Raw genomic sequence first — 16,325 nt, 5'->3', positions numbered from 1 at the left:
GATGTTTGGGCTCAGGCTGAAGCACAGGCTCTGAAACCCAGGGAGGGAAGTGGGTCTCAGAGCCCAGCATCCATCTGGGACTGAACATCTAGACTGCTGGTTTTAGCTCTGCAGCCGCGGGCCCGAATCAACTGATCTGGACTATAAGACTCACTTCCACCTGTTTTTTATTGCAGTGTAGACATACACTCTGATGTTGCATGTTATGTAGGGTTAGGAGGAGGTGTTTCAGGCGTAGGAGCAACATATGAAAACAATAATTAACAGGAGCTTTAAAACCCCAAACTCAGAATGATGTCACAGATGAAATAAAGATGGGATGAATAAAGAATCAAAATACTACTAAATTGTGACTGAAGGGACAGCAGTGGTGTACTTGAAAAAAGATAGTCTTAGTGGCTTGAATAGACTTGATCTCATCTAACTATACTGCTTCTTTGATGGCTGAGGAAAATGCTTTAATAGGAAGTTGAGATATGCAAAAAAACTAAGCTAATGCCACTATAAGGTTGAGATTTAATCAAACAAGTAATGAAATTGAGAGTTGAAGGTTCCATCATTAACCATAATTGCCAATTTGTGCATATACATTACAATAGAGCCTTTTATTACATGATCAATTTGAAGACCCACCCCTGGGCAACAGGAAAGACTACTCAGCAAACACAATAAAAATAAACTGATTTTTTTTTTTATAACTGTTAGATGCATTTTATATGATTACACATTTGTCATGTTCATGTAATGAAATACCCATCTGTAGTGCACACATAAAAGGGTGGAGGTAATTCCTAAATATAATTCTCTCCTCTTTCCTTGCCAAACAATGATCTCAAATTTAATTAAGTTCATACCACAATCTTTCACTACCCAATACAGGAAAAAAAAAAGTCAGAACAAATGTTACAACTAATCGAGCAGCTCCATGTTATACAATAAGCCTTGGACTATTTTCCTTATGTGACTTCATTATGTTTTCCTGCTACATATGGATGCCTTCCTTCACAATATGTATCTTATATTCTGCGATCTAACATTTAGCACTTCCAGTACACAGCCTTGATCACAGATGTACTTTCATCTTTTATGTTTGCTATATTTCAGGAATGAAAGTAGGATATGACTCAAAGAAGGATGTGAATTTTAACCAGAAGAAAGACCATGAAACATTGGAGTTAAATCAAATAATATTCTGGCTGAAGTTTTAGAACTGGGGACAAAGAAAAAAAACTATTTTGTGGGGGGTTTTTTGTTTTGTTTTTTAATGTAAGGAGCAGTTTATTTGGATATTCTTGAATAATAGCATGTAATTTCCTGCTGTTGAAATTAATGGTACATTATTTATGGCCACCCCCATAAATACAGTGTTTGACAATTGTATATAAATGTATACCAGTCTTAACCTAGTCCACCAGTCTTTGGGATTCAGCATCAAACTTTTGCAGTCCCCTTGGCCAGCAAATGGTCCTCTTCATAAAATGAAGGAGGAGCTGAGACTCTAGAGCAGTGGTTCCCAAACTTGTACCGTCACTTGTGCAGAGAAAGCCCCTGACAGTCTGGGCCGGTTCGTTTACCTGCCGCGTCCGCAGGTTCGGCCGATCATGGCTCCCAGTGGCTACGGTTCGCTGCTCCCAATGGCTGCGGTTCACTGCTCCGGGTCAATGGGAGCTGCTGGAAGCGGCGGTCAGTACGTCCCTCGGCCCACGCCGCTTCCAGCAGCTCCCATTGGCCTGGAGCAGCGAACCGCGGCCACTGGGAGCCGCGATTGGCCGAACCTGCGGATGCGGCGCGGCCCGGCCCACCAGGGGCTTTCCCTGCACAAGCGGCGGAACAAGTTTGGGAACCACTGCATGGATTGGGTATAAGGAATGATACGGAGGAGCAGAAAGGGGGGAAAAAGAACTAGGTATTTTAAAGACTCCCAACCCAATCTCACAGAAGTCTATGGGAATTGCTCCACTGATTTCAGTAGAAGGATCATGCTCATGAACACATCTGTTGGTAATGGGAGAGCTTTCTCAAATTTCCCTTTTTACACTGCTTTCGCTGGCCTGTCATCCAGGGATGAATTGGGCAGAACAGGTAGCAGATACCAGAGAGACAAATGTGACAGGTAATACTTATCTGAGGCAAGAAGCTAACAATGTATGGCAGATCTGCTGTGTCTAAGAACTTTGAGAGAAACATAGTAATAATCCTGGAATATCCACCAGCTTCTGCTCCAAAGCTATTTAATAAAAAACAAGTGAGATCTTCTATAATTCCTATATTTTTGTATTCTGATATTTAGAAGGAAGATATTACAAGTTTCTATTTTTTTTTAATTAAAAATCAGAATAGGTCAAATAATTCCCCCCCCCATTTTTTTTCCTTCTTCCATCAATGTAAAGAAAGCAGAATACAATAAATATATGGCTACTAAAAATTGCTTCCATATGCTAATAACTAAATCACTCCTCATCTATAGAATGGCAGGAGATAAAAAACAGATGGAGTAGTTCCCATTTTTCAAAACATGATAATATATTTCTTTTATTTTTCAGTTCTCTAGTCTTAATATTTGGTTTTATCTCTTTCATATAACTCTGTAAAATACACCAATAGGGAGTGAGATGCCCCTCCCAGAGAGTTCAGGAGAGGGGAGAAGCCATTTTGGAGAGGCTGGAGCCAGCCAGGGCAAGGGCAGGACTGGTTGTGTGGGGAGCTGGTGAGTCCCAGGCCTGCAAACAGGGTTCCCCCTGAGAACTGGCCTCTAGTCGATCCCTCACCTGGGTTTTCTTTCCCCACAGATGAGTCCCAGTTGGTAGAGTTTGCTGAGAAATTTCCCCAGCCAGGCTGGGTTCACCTCCAGCCCCCTAGGTGAGACTAGTCACCAAATGGTCAGCTCTGCTAGTCCAGGGAAGCTGCCTGCTGAGTGTGTGACTGGAGGCTGGGCTAGGAGACTACAGTTTGGATTCATAGATTCTAGGACTGGAAGGGACCTCGAGAGGTCATCGAGTCCAGTCCCCTGCCCACATGGCAGGACCAAATACTGTCTAGACTATCCCTGATAGACATTTATCTAATCTACTCTTAAATATCTCCAGAGATGGAGATTCCACAACCTCCCTAGGCAATTTATTCCAGTGTTTAACCACCCTGACAGTTAGGAACTTTTTCCTAATGTTAGACCTCCCTTGCTGCAGTTAAAACCCATTGTTCTTGTTCTATCCTTAGAGGCTAAAGTGAACAAGTTTTCTCCCTCCTCCTTATGACACCCTTTTAAATACCTGAATGTTAGGGTAGTTGTATCATTTACACCTTCCGCCTTGCACCCCTTTGTGGTGAGGGGAAATCCTGGGACCAACGCAGCCAGATTCCTGCTTGAGGAGGATCCCTGACAGCAGACAGCAGCCCCTCTGCAGTGACTGAAGAGTCCAGCGTCATCTTCAAACCTGAAGATCATTCATGGAGTTCGTGAGTGCACCGTCTTTTAGTTAGTTAGTCAGGGAATTTGTTTTGGGGACCCCCTACTCCCTGAACTGTGTCCTCAGGCCAGGGAGTAAGGGTTTGAGGATTTTATAACCTGCTGCTTATTATACCTGTGGAGGGATTCACCGCCTCCTCCCACTTGTGGATCCTTTGGGCTGTACTGAACCCAGTCAGCCACACTGCCAAACCACTGCAGAGAATTTTATAGGTCATCAAGGGCCCCAGCAAAGTACGCGTACCAACAGGACACTAATTTTACACTTGTTACATCAAGTCATGGGTATTTTCAGTGTGGGCACCGATGACCCTAAAAATAGTGTTTCACCCTGTTATGTTGTATTTGTTGCCTGTTTAATATAATTATTGTGTTGAATATATTTTTATGTGTTGTGTTACTTCTTGGAAGTCTCCAACTATCTGGCAAGTAAGTGGGGATTACTCTGTAGTTAGAATTTTCCGCCCAAGCTTCCCTGGTGACCCTGCCAGGAAGGAGCGAGGGGGGTGGAGGCACCGCCAAATAATTTCATAGAAAAAAAAAAAAAGAAAAAAGATTCACCCTGCTGAGTGGGTGGCGGGATCCAAAAGAACCCAGACCTGTCCATCAAAACCTGTAAGCGGATTGCCATTAAAGGAGGTAACCAGGTGGAGAGGGGCGCTACATTAGTATCGCATGAAAGAGCAGCATGCTTTTAACCTATTTTAAACATATTTAAAATATACCAAATATATAGTTGGCCAATCATCAACTGGCATAAATTAGAATAGCTCTTTTGATGTCAATGGAGCTACCTCACTTGACACCTCAGTGTCAGTCTAAATGACGATCTGGCCCCAAGACCTTTTAATAAGAAGGATCTCTTTTTGTGCATTTTAGGGCCAAAAACTCACCTGTCATGGAGAAGAGAACACACAAATTTAAAATAAGCTAAAATCTAAATATGAAAGACAGAATTGTAGATGCACTCCACTTACAAACATCATGTAGCAGATCTTGTTTAAAATCCAGCCTCAACTCTGTGGCCAGAGATCCCATCAGCAGTGGAAACAATGTGGTGCTGCTGTGTAAGGGAGTGGCCTGGATTTGGATTGAGGATATACAGAGAATGGGCAACCCAACTGCAGTGGGCTCCTGCTACAGAGTTAGGGGCTTCACAGGACTACTCCAGCCACAGAGCTTAAGAATGGTTGAGGAAGGGCTCTGTGAACTTGGGGAAATGATGCCTTGTCCTTTCTCCCTGGATCCTGGGCTTGTGCATTAGGTTGAGGATTTGGCATTTGATATTGTTACTAAAGCTGTTTGGAAAATGGGCTCTTTTCCAAGGAAAATTTTGATTTTTTTTTCAGGAAAAAAATGGAAACTGAAATATTTCCATATGGAAATACTGCCACAGTGCCTCATGCTCCCATTCTCCTCTACAGGACAGGCTCTCTCACCAGACTTCTCCCATGATGCTCCATGGTCTCTGCTCAAGGTAAGGTGAGATGTCCCTGGCCATGGTACATTGCAGAAGATGTAGTCCAGCTGGGGAGTACTGCCAATAGAAGAGAATGGGGACATGAGGAAACCAAACTACACCTCCATGTGGCACCATGCCATGTATATGAATAGAAATAGTTAGATCTTCAGGCTTTGGATTTTCTGATGAAAAAAAAAATCAAAAATTTCAACAGAAAGCTGATAGTTCCATGAAAAATTTCCTTGAATCAAAAAACACTTTTGACGGACAATTTTTTACGAGAACCAGTGTTTATATTTTATTCTACAGCTGCATTTTCTAGGCATGATAGGCCTGATCCAACTGTCACTGAAGACAAGAGAAAGATTCTGACTGACATCAATGGGAATTAGATTAGGTCCCTTACTCCTTAGCCATACTTAGCCATTAGTATATCCTGTGTGAGATGTAACATTCCTATTTCAGTCTGCTCAGTAGTTTCTATGGGAACAAATGGCCTCTAATATAATAAACCTAATGCCCTTCTTCAGGCCTAAAATATGTTGTTTTATCAATAGTTTCATAATTGTTTTAAGCGATCTGGACAAATGTTTTCAATACCTGCTTGCTTTCCATGACAAATCAGGAAGATTTATGCAATTCTCAACTTGGGCTAGTGTGAACGTTTGTTTTGTCAAAGTCTTAAAAGTAAAGCAGACTTAACATATTCCACTACAGCAACTCAAAAATTTACCTCTTTTTTATTAATATTTTACCCTCAAGCTACTGTGAATTCAATGTTGTAAGCAGTTTATAAAAAAGCTGTGGGTAGCCCTAAGTGAAAAAGCTATCTACAGCTATATCAGGATAAACTCTCTATTAGTGTGAAGGCAAAAAAGGAAGTAAGTTGTTGTTTTTTAATTGAGATCTTTTAAACAATTGAAAATGTTATAAAGAATTTCAGTATCCGTGCAGAACATCAATAATAATAATATAATTCCACCTTCCACCCACTGCACTGCATTTCCAATTTACTACATGCAACCTGGTCCAGGTTAGTAGCAACTTGCCTTGTCGTTGTCTGGTCATAATTCAGTGGCATTTTTAAAATGAGTTGATGGACTCAGTTCTGCTAACAAGTGTAGTAAGGCAAGTGTTAATAAGAAAATCCAGAACACCATCATCACTGGCCCTTATTAGCTAATGATTTCAGCAGAAAGTGAAAGGATTGAATGGGAGTGGACACTGAATTATGTTTTTTCTAGAACAGGTTAAGTCATTTTGGCAGGGCAGTGTGGGGAAATTTACACTACTGCTGCACATGCTGTACTTGCTCAGTGAATAAACATATAAGCAATTAAAAATCACTTTAAAGAGAAAAAATGGGGGAAGGGGGGAACAGAGGAGAACTAATTCTCCTTCTGCTGGATGATGAACATTTTTGGCTTCTCATGTTAACATTCTGATAATAATAGGGTTACCATACGTCTGGATTATCACAGACATGTCCGGATTTTGGGGTTTTAAATAGCTGTCCGGGAGGACTTTGTAAAAATCTAAAAAGGTCCGGGATTTCCCTCCCAATGCAGAGCGTGGCATGACTGACAGAGCGGCCGGGCCGGAGTGTGCCACTCGCATCGGAGCCTCCAGCAGCCAGAGCCCCTCCCCTGCTCCCCCGTCCCCCACAGCCTCAGCGCGCCACGCGGGGAAGCGTGTCTGTGGCAGCGTGTCTGGCTCCGCGTGGAGCCAGTCACGTTGGTCTGAGCGTCACGGTAAGGGGGTTGGAGAAGGGGGAAGGGGTCCTGGGGGGCAGTCAGGGGACAGGGAGCAGGGAGGGTTGGATGGGTCGGGGGTTCCTGGAGGGGGCTGTCAGGGGGCGGGGGTGTGGAGAGGGGATGAAGCAGTCAGGGGACAGGGAGCAGGGGGGGTTGGATGTTCTGGGGGGGCCTGTCAGGGGGCGGGAAGTGGGAGGGAGTGGATAGGGGGCATGGCTACCCTCCCCCCATGGAGTGTCTTCTTTTTTGAAAGTTCAAATATGGTAACCCTAGATAATAAAACTTTGCCTGAACTCACAGCTATTTACTTCTGAGTAATCTAATATCTGCTCCTCTCCCAGGTGCAAAAAATTAAATTATATGAGAAATTGTTGATATCTGTAATTTCACCACAAAAACTTCTTGTAATGGTTTTGAGAGCCAACATAACTCATTATGAAGGTCAGCAACCTTCTGCAGAAAGCTTACTTCCTCACCTGCTAAAGAAAGTCTCGAAACTCAATCCACAGGAAAAAAAATACTGTAAAAAAAATGCTTGTCAAATGATTTCCTTAAGGGAAGCATTAACATATTCCTTTTGTCAAAAGCTAGAACATTTGGTAACAGTCAAAAGATTATATACACAGCTTGAATAACAGTTGTTCAAATCTAAACTTGCCATAACTGTTTTAGAGCCCAATCTTGAAGTCTTTAGTAAAGCCAGAAAACTCCTACTGAAGTCAGTAGTTTTGACAGTAATAATGACTTCAGGATTGTTTAGGGTGACCAGATGTCCTGATTTTTATAGGGACAGTCCCGATTTTTGGGTCTTTTTCTTATATAGGCTCCTATTACCCCGCACTCCCTGTCCCGATTTTTCACATTTGCTGTCTGGTCACCTTAGGATTGTTCTCTAACACTTAAAATTTGCCCTACCAGATTGAATCCAAACATATTCTAATTCCTACTCATCAGCATACTTATATAAAAAGTGCACACACTGAGCCACATCCTTATTTTGTGTAAATAAAGTAAAGTAAATGGATCTACAGCAACTTAAACCAGAGGATTGAACCCAGACTTTTTGTATTTATTTCTTGAAAGAACCTTGACAATTTTTGAGCCTGGTTCTCTTTTCACTTACACTGGATTTTAGAGCTGGTCAAAATCTGTGGGGGAAGGATCCCCACAATTATATTTTATTCTGAAATTTCCCATCGAAAATTATGGTTACAGAGGACATTCACATGAAAATTTAAAAAAAAAAAAAAAAAAACCACTCCATTTTTAAGTGGGAAATATTTCTGGTCAAAAAACATTGCCCAGCTCTAGAGGTTTTACACCTGTGCTGCTCCAATTTACTCCCATGTAGAAGTAGACTGTCCATTTCTATATTTTATTTTCAGAATAAAATTATTTCTAGTCAGAAAATACAGTAGAAATCTTGTGAACTGATGGGAATCAGGCCAATGGCTTCTATGGTATTGACACTGAAGATAGGCCAAGAAAGATTTTAAGGCTTGCCTGGGAGCAAGACTCCCTTGATGCTTTACAATTAGATAAAGAAGTCTAACGAAGAATGAAATTATACTGAACAGTAATCCTTAACCTATTTTGACAGCTGTTTTAAGACATATTTTTATAATGTGCTAACCACAAGATGTATAACCAATGAAATTATCCAAAAAAGGACAAACACTGACTAACCATCAGGTGCTAAGACAATTGGAAAGTTGCAATGGAACAGGGAACCTTGGAAATAATTTAAGTAGGCATCAGAAAGAGGAAATAGATAAGGATCAGAATGATACATAACAAGGGTAACAAGATCACAACAGCCCCTAAATTATAGGGGAACTAAAATTATCAGCAGACTGGATGCAAGCTGTCAGAAACTACAGGGGAGGTCTTCCATAGCTGTTGGCAATTGTATGCTTCTCTATGTGCTGTCTTTGCTAACTGTTTGATTAATAAATCCAATCAATTTATCGGTGTTGTGTTATTATTAAACTAAGCTGAACTGGAGAGAACATTCTCACTAAATGTATGATCACAGTTAAAATGCCTATCAATTCTTGATTTACAAATGATTGATGACTGATTATCCACACAGGTAAACACCGTGCTACATCAGAGCATCACCACGCTACATTAAAACCGGCTCCTTAAACTACCATTAGCATTTAGACTACATTGTTATTGATCTGTATTTGGGGTAGATAGCCAAACACACAATCTAACAACAAAAAAGACCCACACAGGAGCCTTTCCCAAAACTGAATCCCATTTAATATTCACATCAAAGATTTTAGTAGGGTTTAAGTCGGGCAACAGAGCCTTGGGCAAGGGCTCTGCCCTGAAGTGAATTGGGCCATAGACTATTTCCAAAGAAAGGGAGGAAGGAAAAAAAAAAGGCATTGACAGTTACCTGGCCCATGAATACATCTCAGATGACGAGAATGCTTTGACATACGTCAATTCAGAGTCCATTGCCAAGCTAGTATACCTGAGTCCTTTATCTCAAAAAGCACACGGTGAAATTCTGTTCCCACTCATGCCTGCGGTGTAACAGAGCAGAATTTGGCCTGTAACCCCCTCATCTTTTCAAACACTTTTAAAAAACATTGTGGCCCCCGATGTGTAACATCTCCAGACATTCATATTTTAATATAATTTAGTTTCTATGCATCTCATAGATTTTCACTCCAGAAACACTGACTCACATTTATACTGAATAAGAAACAAATTGCACTGCAGTAAAACTTCATCTTTACATAAATTACTCCAGCACAAGGTTCCACAGAAGGAGGTGCACAAAAATGGCCACACTTAGTACAAAGTTGCCAAAATTGTTATGTGTGGTCAAAACTTAATATAGCTTTTCCATTCTCACAGCTACTCTTAGCAAACCTTCCTATATGGTCCTTGAGGTCATACCACAAAACTAGAGATGGTTTAAAGGATGCGTTCCATTTGGATCCCAGTCAGTCATTCTTTTCTCAAAAAAGCAACTTGGAAACATATTTAAAACCTCAGGTATTCAGAATAAAACTAGAAATCAAATGCATCCACAATTCCTCATTAGCAGTGAGGATTAGGGCCAATCAAGAATGTCACAAATGCTACAAAATGCCACTGTTTATAGTAATTAAGTTTCATCCCTAATCAACAGAAAGGATATAGTATTCTCTTGATGATCCAGAATGACAGACAGCTTTCCCAGTTAGAGTAAAGGGACCACCTAAAAAGAAACTATACTCACATCAATTTAATTTGCACATTCACTGACATATTACTACTATTGAGGAATTTTCAAGTTAAGTTTACCATATTTATTTTTCTTTGGTTATATTACTAAAGGAAAAGAATCAGCTTTTCCCATGATAAGGACAAAAGGAGTCTCCAAAATGCAAGTCCAGTTGGGGCTAAGAGAAATAGTGTGACAAGTCCAACCCCTCGGCAATTTATTTTAATTAATTTTAAAAGGGTCTAATAATCAATATGCTTTTCTAAAGAATAAATCACACTATCATCCCATGTTAAAAGGAATACAATAAAGGGGTGATTTAAAGTCTCAGTAAACATGAAAACTGATTCTGTTATGGAGCTCTTCCACTCAGGGTATTTTTACCATCACAGTCTATGGGGTTTTGGGGTTGGCAGGCAGGAAAGACTATTGTATCTAAATACAGCTCCCCTATGTCCTGCAGGCATGCTATAGTCAAAAATGAATAATGAGTACTTATCCTGAGAAAACTCCAAAGGCAAAGAATTGGTCTAGTATTAACAGAGTTCCCTTATCAAATACAGACTGTTTTTCATCATACGTTTCTTTCTGACAGCTGAATGTCCCACTTTATTTTCAAGCTTCCAAGTCTCCTTCCTCATCTGAGTTTCTGGACAGATATTGCTTGTAATCATCTAAAGTAGCTCTTCTGCAGCACCTATTTCAAAAGAGGAGCAGCTTCCCTCCCCCCCCCACCCCACCCCCCACGTAAAACTTAGTTTGGTAGGAGAGATGATGTATTTGTTCCCATTCCTTTATCTGAATATAGGGAAATACACCTTCCTTATTTGTTCTGCATGGCTGGATTGCTTAGGTCTGCAGAAAAACAACATGCCAATCAACATTAATGTCCTTGATATTTGCAGTTGACTGCAGCATTCAATACCTGCTATGGGAATCTGGAAAGGATATAGCAACTGTGTTCCCCTCCCCTTGTGCCACACTGGTTTGCTGCTGGGAAGTTCTACTCATGTTCCTAAATGTTCTCTTTAAGACACACAAAGTCTTCTTGAATAATTAGAGCCTAATTTTCAGAAGTTCTGAGCACCCAAAACTACAACTGAAGTCAATGGGAACACCAGGTGCTCAATATCTCTCAATACCAGCCCCTTAGTTTCAAAAAGTTCGGCACCTCTTCCTCTGCAAAAGGAACTGAGAATTTAACTTTGCTTTCAAATGTATACATGCAATTCTCATTTGAGACAGATGTAGTACTGGACACATATTTAACTGGTTGGGGCCAGATTGTGAGCCCCTTACCTACAGTGGCAAGCAATTACTCATACGAGTAGTTCTAGTGACCAATAACAGGCTCACAACCTGGTCTTTGTTACTACAATAATAAGCATGATAGAACACTCAAAGTTAGATGGAAAGAGTTCTCAAGGGAGAATTTGGCCTTGAATCTTTTTTTGTTTTTAAATCAAGAGAGTGCAAATTAAAACTGTGTCCAGATCCCCTAATTCTCTGCTGATGAGCATGTTGCAATAGCCTAGACAGGCTTCTTGTTCATCCCTTGAGTGAATGTTGCAGAGGCTAAACACAATCTGGCCCTACAATGTGTAGAGATTTAAAAAAAACACAGTCTCGAAACAAAAGAAAAGATGCCATTTTCCCTGTCATTACCACTCCTGAGATGAATGAACATATTTTCCTACTTCTTTTTATGAATTTACTAGAAGATCCATCCTTCCTCTCAATTCACAGCAGATGTGAAAACATAACTATTCGACCCTTAACTTTTCAATGCCGAAATGTTATAAAAAACAAAGGCTCCTTAACTACAGAGGTACACGAGCACAGATCATGATGCAATGTAATCTTCCACGATCTACTAAAACTGCACTTAAACTCAAGAATATGATTAATGTAGCAAGGGTAATAGAAACCGCATCTCTATCAAATTAACTTTTTGAATTGCAAACAGGAGAGTAATTACAATTCTTCTTAAGTGGCACGTTGCTTCTGTAGCCTAATTTTCAATTGATATTCTTGTATCTGCCTGCATCAATCTAGAGTTATTCAACCAGACGTGTTCAGATTTCTTGGATCTGTTCAACTAAACTAGATTGACATCCAATCCAACATATTTGTAATATTTTGACTGGATATAAGGTTATTAAAACTCACATTCCAGGAACTTGTTTTGCAAGCAAAAAAATCACATGAATTCAATGCCAGTAAAGCTTTTAAAATCTCAGTGTGAAAAACAAGGGAGAAACAGGAAAATACTGAAGAATTTACATCCCGGGTGCTATGTTGGATTAAGGGCTTCTGCATCTGGCCTTTAAAGAAAATAAGGACCTGAACCAGTGAATGTTGAAATTAATGGAAAGACTCCCCCTTGACTTCAGTGGGCCTCAAGTGCTTGTAGTTAATTCACTAATACAGCTATAATTTCCACTACACTCCGTCTCCCTTCTTTGTTAACGGCAAAAAAAATTCCCTTCATCCAGTCCTCCAGCCAATTCCCAGTTATCCACACATAATTACAAATTGTCCAAATAAGATCACTACTGAACTTTTTAACAATTCTGCAGGCACATTATCTATCCCTGATGCTTTCTCAGGCTTTATTTTCATAATAGCGTACACCACTTCCTCTCAGAGGATCGATGGCTCCGGCTCCCATGCTCTCTTTTCTGTCATCCTGCATTATGAGTGGCTCTGGTAAGGCATAGAGATTTGCACAATAATTACTCCACCTGAGTTTAATATCATCAGCGAGCATTCTGCCATCATGATCTCTTATTATATCTGATCACAGGGAAAACCTTAGGGTAAGAAATCTTACCACTGTGAACATACCTTTTGGATTATTATTCTACTTTAAAATTCTCAAATTCCATACATTTTCGCTTCATATTTGCTCATCTCACCTAGAGTGCCTCTGACTCTGTGTGTTCACTTTCTTACATTCTTCCATCTCCAAGGCATTCTCTTTCACTCTGTCACTTTTTTGTCAGTTCAAACAGCTTCTCAGTTAACCATGATGCAGTCTGATGCTGACCTTTCAGAAAGTGTGCTTTGGTGGTTTCAACAACAACAGTTTTTATTTTATTCCATGGTTTGTAATCACGTCAGCAAAGTTCTGCTCTACATAATTCAGGATCCCAAGAAACGACAAATACAAACAGAGCGATCACTGCAACAAACTGGTTTCAAAGACGCTAAGGCATGCATGACCAAATCATGAATACCCATCACATGACTGAAGAACACAGAGAGAACAATCACCCACTGATCATGTGCTTTATTGACTACTCAAAAACATTTGATAATTGTCCAATATGACTACTTTGGGAGGATACTGGCAGACATGAAGTTTCCAAAGCATCTCAGTGAACTCATGACAAGTCTCTGCCGCCACCAACAGACCACAGTAAGAACAGCAGTTGGAGACAGCAAGTGGTTTTCCACCAGTCAGGGTGTGAGATAAGAGAATACTTTGTCACCAAGTCAGTAAATTCCGCATACATGTTAAAGAGAGAGACAAGCCTTGAAAGGTTTTGACAAAGTGGAAGGAGTTGGGATTTCTATGGTGGACACCTCTTAACCGACCTCAGACATGCTGATAACATGACATTCTTTATTACAACCACCAATACAATACAACATATATTGGAATCTGTAAAAACAGTTAGTGAGGAACACGGACTATTCCTGACCATGAAGAAAACAAAATGCATGTATGTCAACATGACTACCAAAACAGAATGCAAGAAGACATCACGATAAATAGACAAACTTAGAGGCAGTGGGTTAATTTAAATTATCTGCGATCATATATATCCAAACAAGGAGGCTGTTCCAAAGAAATCAGAAGACGACTAGGAATGGCTCATTCAGCTATGGCCTCCCCTAAGAAAGTGTGAAAAAAGTAGTATCTGGAAATGTACAAAGGTGCAACTGGTGAAAAGCCTAATTTTTTCCATTCATGGATGTGAATCCTGGAAAGTTAACGCTGCTGACAAAAAAAACTGAAGTTTTTGAAATGTGGTGCTGGTGAAGACTTTTGCATATCTCCTGGATGGACAAAAAGGTGAATGCTTATGTGAGAAATATTATTGGACAGAAGCAGACCCTGATGCTGGAAATCGACACAAGCTTATGTACTTTAGTCACATTAGGAGTAGAGATGGAAATAACCTAGAGATAGTCATAATGGAAGGAATGGTGGTGCGTCATTGTTGTAGGTGTGGCTAGCAAGGAGATGGATGGATGGTGTGCGGCAATCACTGGTAGATCAGCTGCTGAGTGCTCAAAGTTAGCGATGGATCATGAGGGCTTCTGAAAAGTCTGCTGCAATGTCACCGATATTCAGACATGAATAACTGGATTTACCTACTTAATTTCCATTAAAAACTGCCTTTGATATATTGCACAATATTATAGCCTAATATTCGGCCCTCAGTTACATCCATGCAAAACCACTGAAGTCATAAGAAGCTGTCATAGGTGTAACACAGCCGTGTTTGGCCCACTATATTAATAAGCAATGTAAAGGGAAAATGTTAAAGAGTTTTATAAAAGGTTTATCTTTAGCACCATAGTTTAGAATCAAAGTGCTGTAATTTCATGGCATGAATAATCTTTGCTTGTCTATTTCTCACCCAAATTATTGTAAGAATATTGCACTAGCACTACTGGGGCAGCACCTTGTTTAGAAACTGGCAACAGTTAAATGTCAGGAGAGGTAGCTTCTTTAATAATATACATTTACAGGAAAGAGAGAACACCCTGTACCTTGTTGTCAGTGCTTCATTAACTGGGTAATGAAAAGAGTACAGGAATACACCCATGAAGATGCCAGGTTAAACATGGCTCTAAACCACATGTGACCACAAGACTACTTCAGTTACATCTGCAATAGCACAAGATGGAAGTTAAGCCAATTATACAGTGATAGTAAGGTTTAATGAGCATGCTAGTAAAACAGAATAAAACTCTCACTGACTGATATCCTGTCTGCAGGATTAAAGATGTAGGCTGAATTACTGTTTACCGAAGGTGTATAACAGTAATGAGGATTGGAGTATGCTGACCTCAGAAAGGTACAGGAATCAGTCTTCTGGGACAGGAGAGCATGGCTTACGGCAGCTAACTAGCAATGAGTCACACCTTGATATTGCACCAAGAAAGAGTAGTATCCTCCCTCTGTCCCCCCCACACACTTTATTGCACACTGCCAACTTCAGCCTATTCTCAGCAATGCGCAGCCTGAACTCAAGGTCAGACTGTCACATTTCACTCCCTTTGGCTGCAATATGTAAGGGCAAAGAACAGTGGCAGGTCCCCCAGTCTAGCACTATTTTGAGTGCCAGATTGCCATTCAGCCCTGCTATTTCAGCAATGAGAAGGTGAAGGTGTCTTTAATCTTAAAAATTGAGTAGTCAGTAAATGTTCCTAGTTTGTGCAAGACAAAAATCATTCCATTACTCTTCATTACATGAGACATCAACTCATCTTAGATATTAATTCACTTCTGTTCTACAGAGATATAAAAATGCAGCATAACATAGCTGAGATTATAGAAAATGTTAACACTAAATGAATCAATCCTTCAGTCACTTTAAAAAGGGATTTATTTCTCTCTATTGACTATCAATATAGGGCCAGTGCTTGGAAAAATTTTGTCCTAAAGGTATTTGCACAGCCCTTGCCAAGCGTTTCTAGCTTTGGCTTATTGCAAAATGATGGACATTAAAAAAAAAATCACATTATTTTGATTACCATGTTGCTCTTTTTCCACTTCATGTCTTACATGATTTTACCAGCTGCTATCTCAAGAAAATTTAGAGCTGGAAACTAATTCTTTACACCATCTGAAAACTAATGCTTTATGCCATCTTTTAAATGGCATAAAGCATTAATCGCTAACTGTAGAGGTTTTTGAGTCATCAGCTGCTAACTTAAGGATTCTTTAGATGGATGAATACAGTTATGAGTAAAAGGAATAAATGGAATGTGAACAACATAACATTGCCATTGCCTGTTTATTCTGTGCTTTAGTAAAACATGTTTTTTCCATACAGCCACATGTTCCACTGAAATAATGCAACAAAATGCTATCTACTAGAATTTATTTGATAATACTTTCCACTCTGCAATAAATCAGTGTTCTTGGCGTAGAGGGCTGTTTTAAGGTAGATTCTTAATATTAGTATAATGTAGTTGTGACCGGAATCCCAGGGGAGTCAGTTGAGGTCACTCAATTAGGGTGCACTGCAAAGAATGGGGCAGGCAATCCCCAAAGCTGATGGATATTCCAATACTTACATTTACCAAGCCAGCACAAAGCAGCTTCTATTATACCTCACTGGTTACTCAGAAGTCAACAACACAATTCCCTTAAAGTAACACAAGCTCAGGCCTCCA

The 16,325-nt window shown here is 40.1% G+C and overlaps 1 protein-coding gene across 6 annotated transcripts in view; it reads right to left on the bottom strand.

Moving 5' to 3' along the window:
• CHST15 (carbohydrate sulfotransferase 15) overlaps positions 1 to 16,325 on the bottom strand; it is an 85,903-nt gene that overhangs the window by 45,827 nt on the left and 23,751 nt on the right. Inside the window, exon 1 of one of the 6 annotated variants that reach the window (XM_034775149.1) lies at positions 3,270 to 3,420. The exons of the other annotated variants lie outside the window; for them this stretch is intronic. The gene's annotated coding sequence lies outside the window, so the exon portion shown is untranslated. Of the gene's footprint in view, positions 1 to 3,269; positions 3,421 to 16,325 lie in introns of those variants that run through there. 6 annotated transcript variants of the gene reach the window in all.

The sequence above is a fragment of the Trachemys scripta genome, chromosome 7, assembly GCF_013100865.1.
Source record: "Trachemys scripta elegans isolate TJP31775 chromosome 7, CAS_Tse_1.0, whole genome shotgun sequence".
NCBI classification, from domain to species: domain Eukaryota; kingdom Metazoa; phylum Chordata; order Testudines; family Emydidae; genus Trachemys; species Trachemys scripta.
This window is presented reverse-complemented; position numbering and strand designations above follow the sequence as displayed.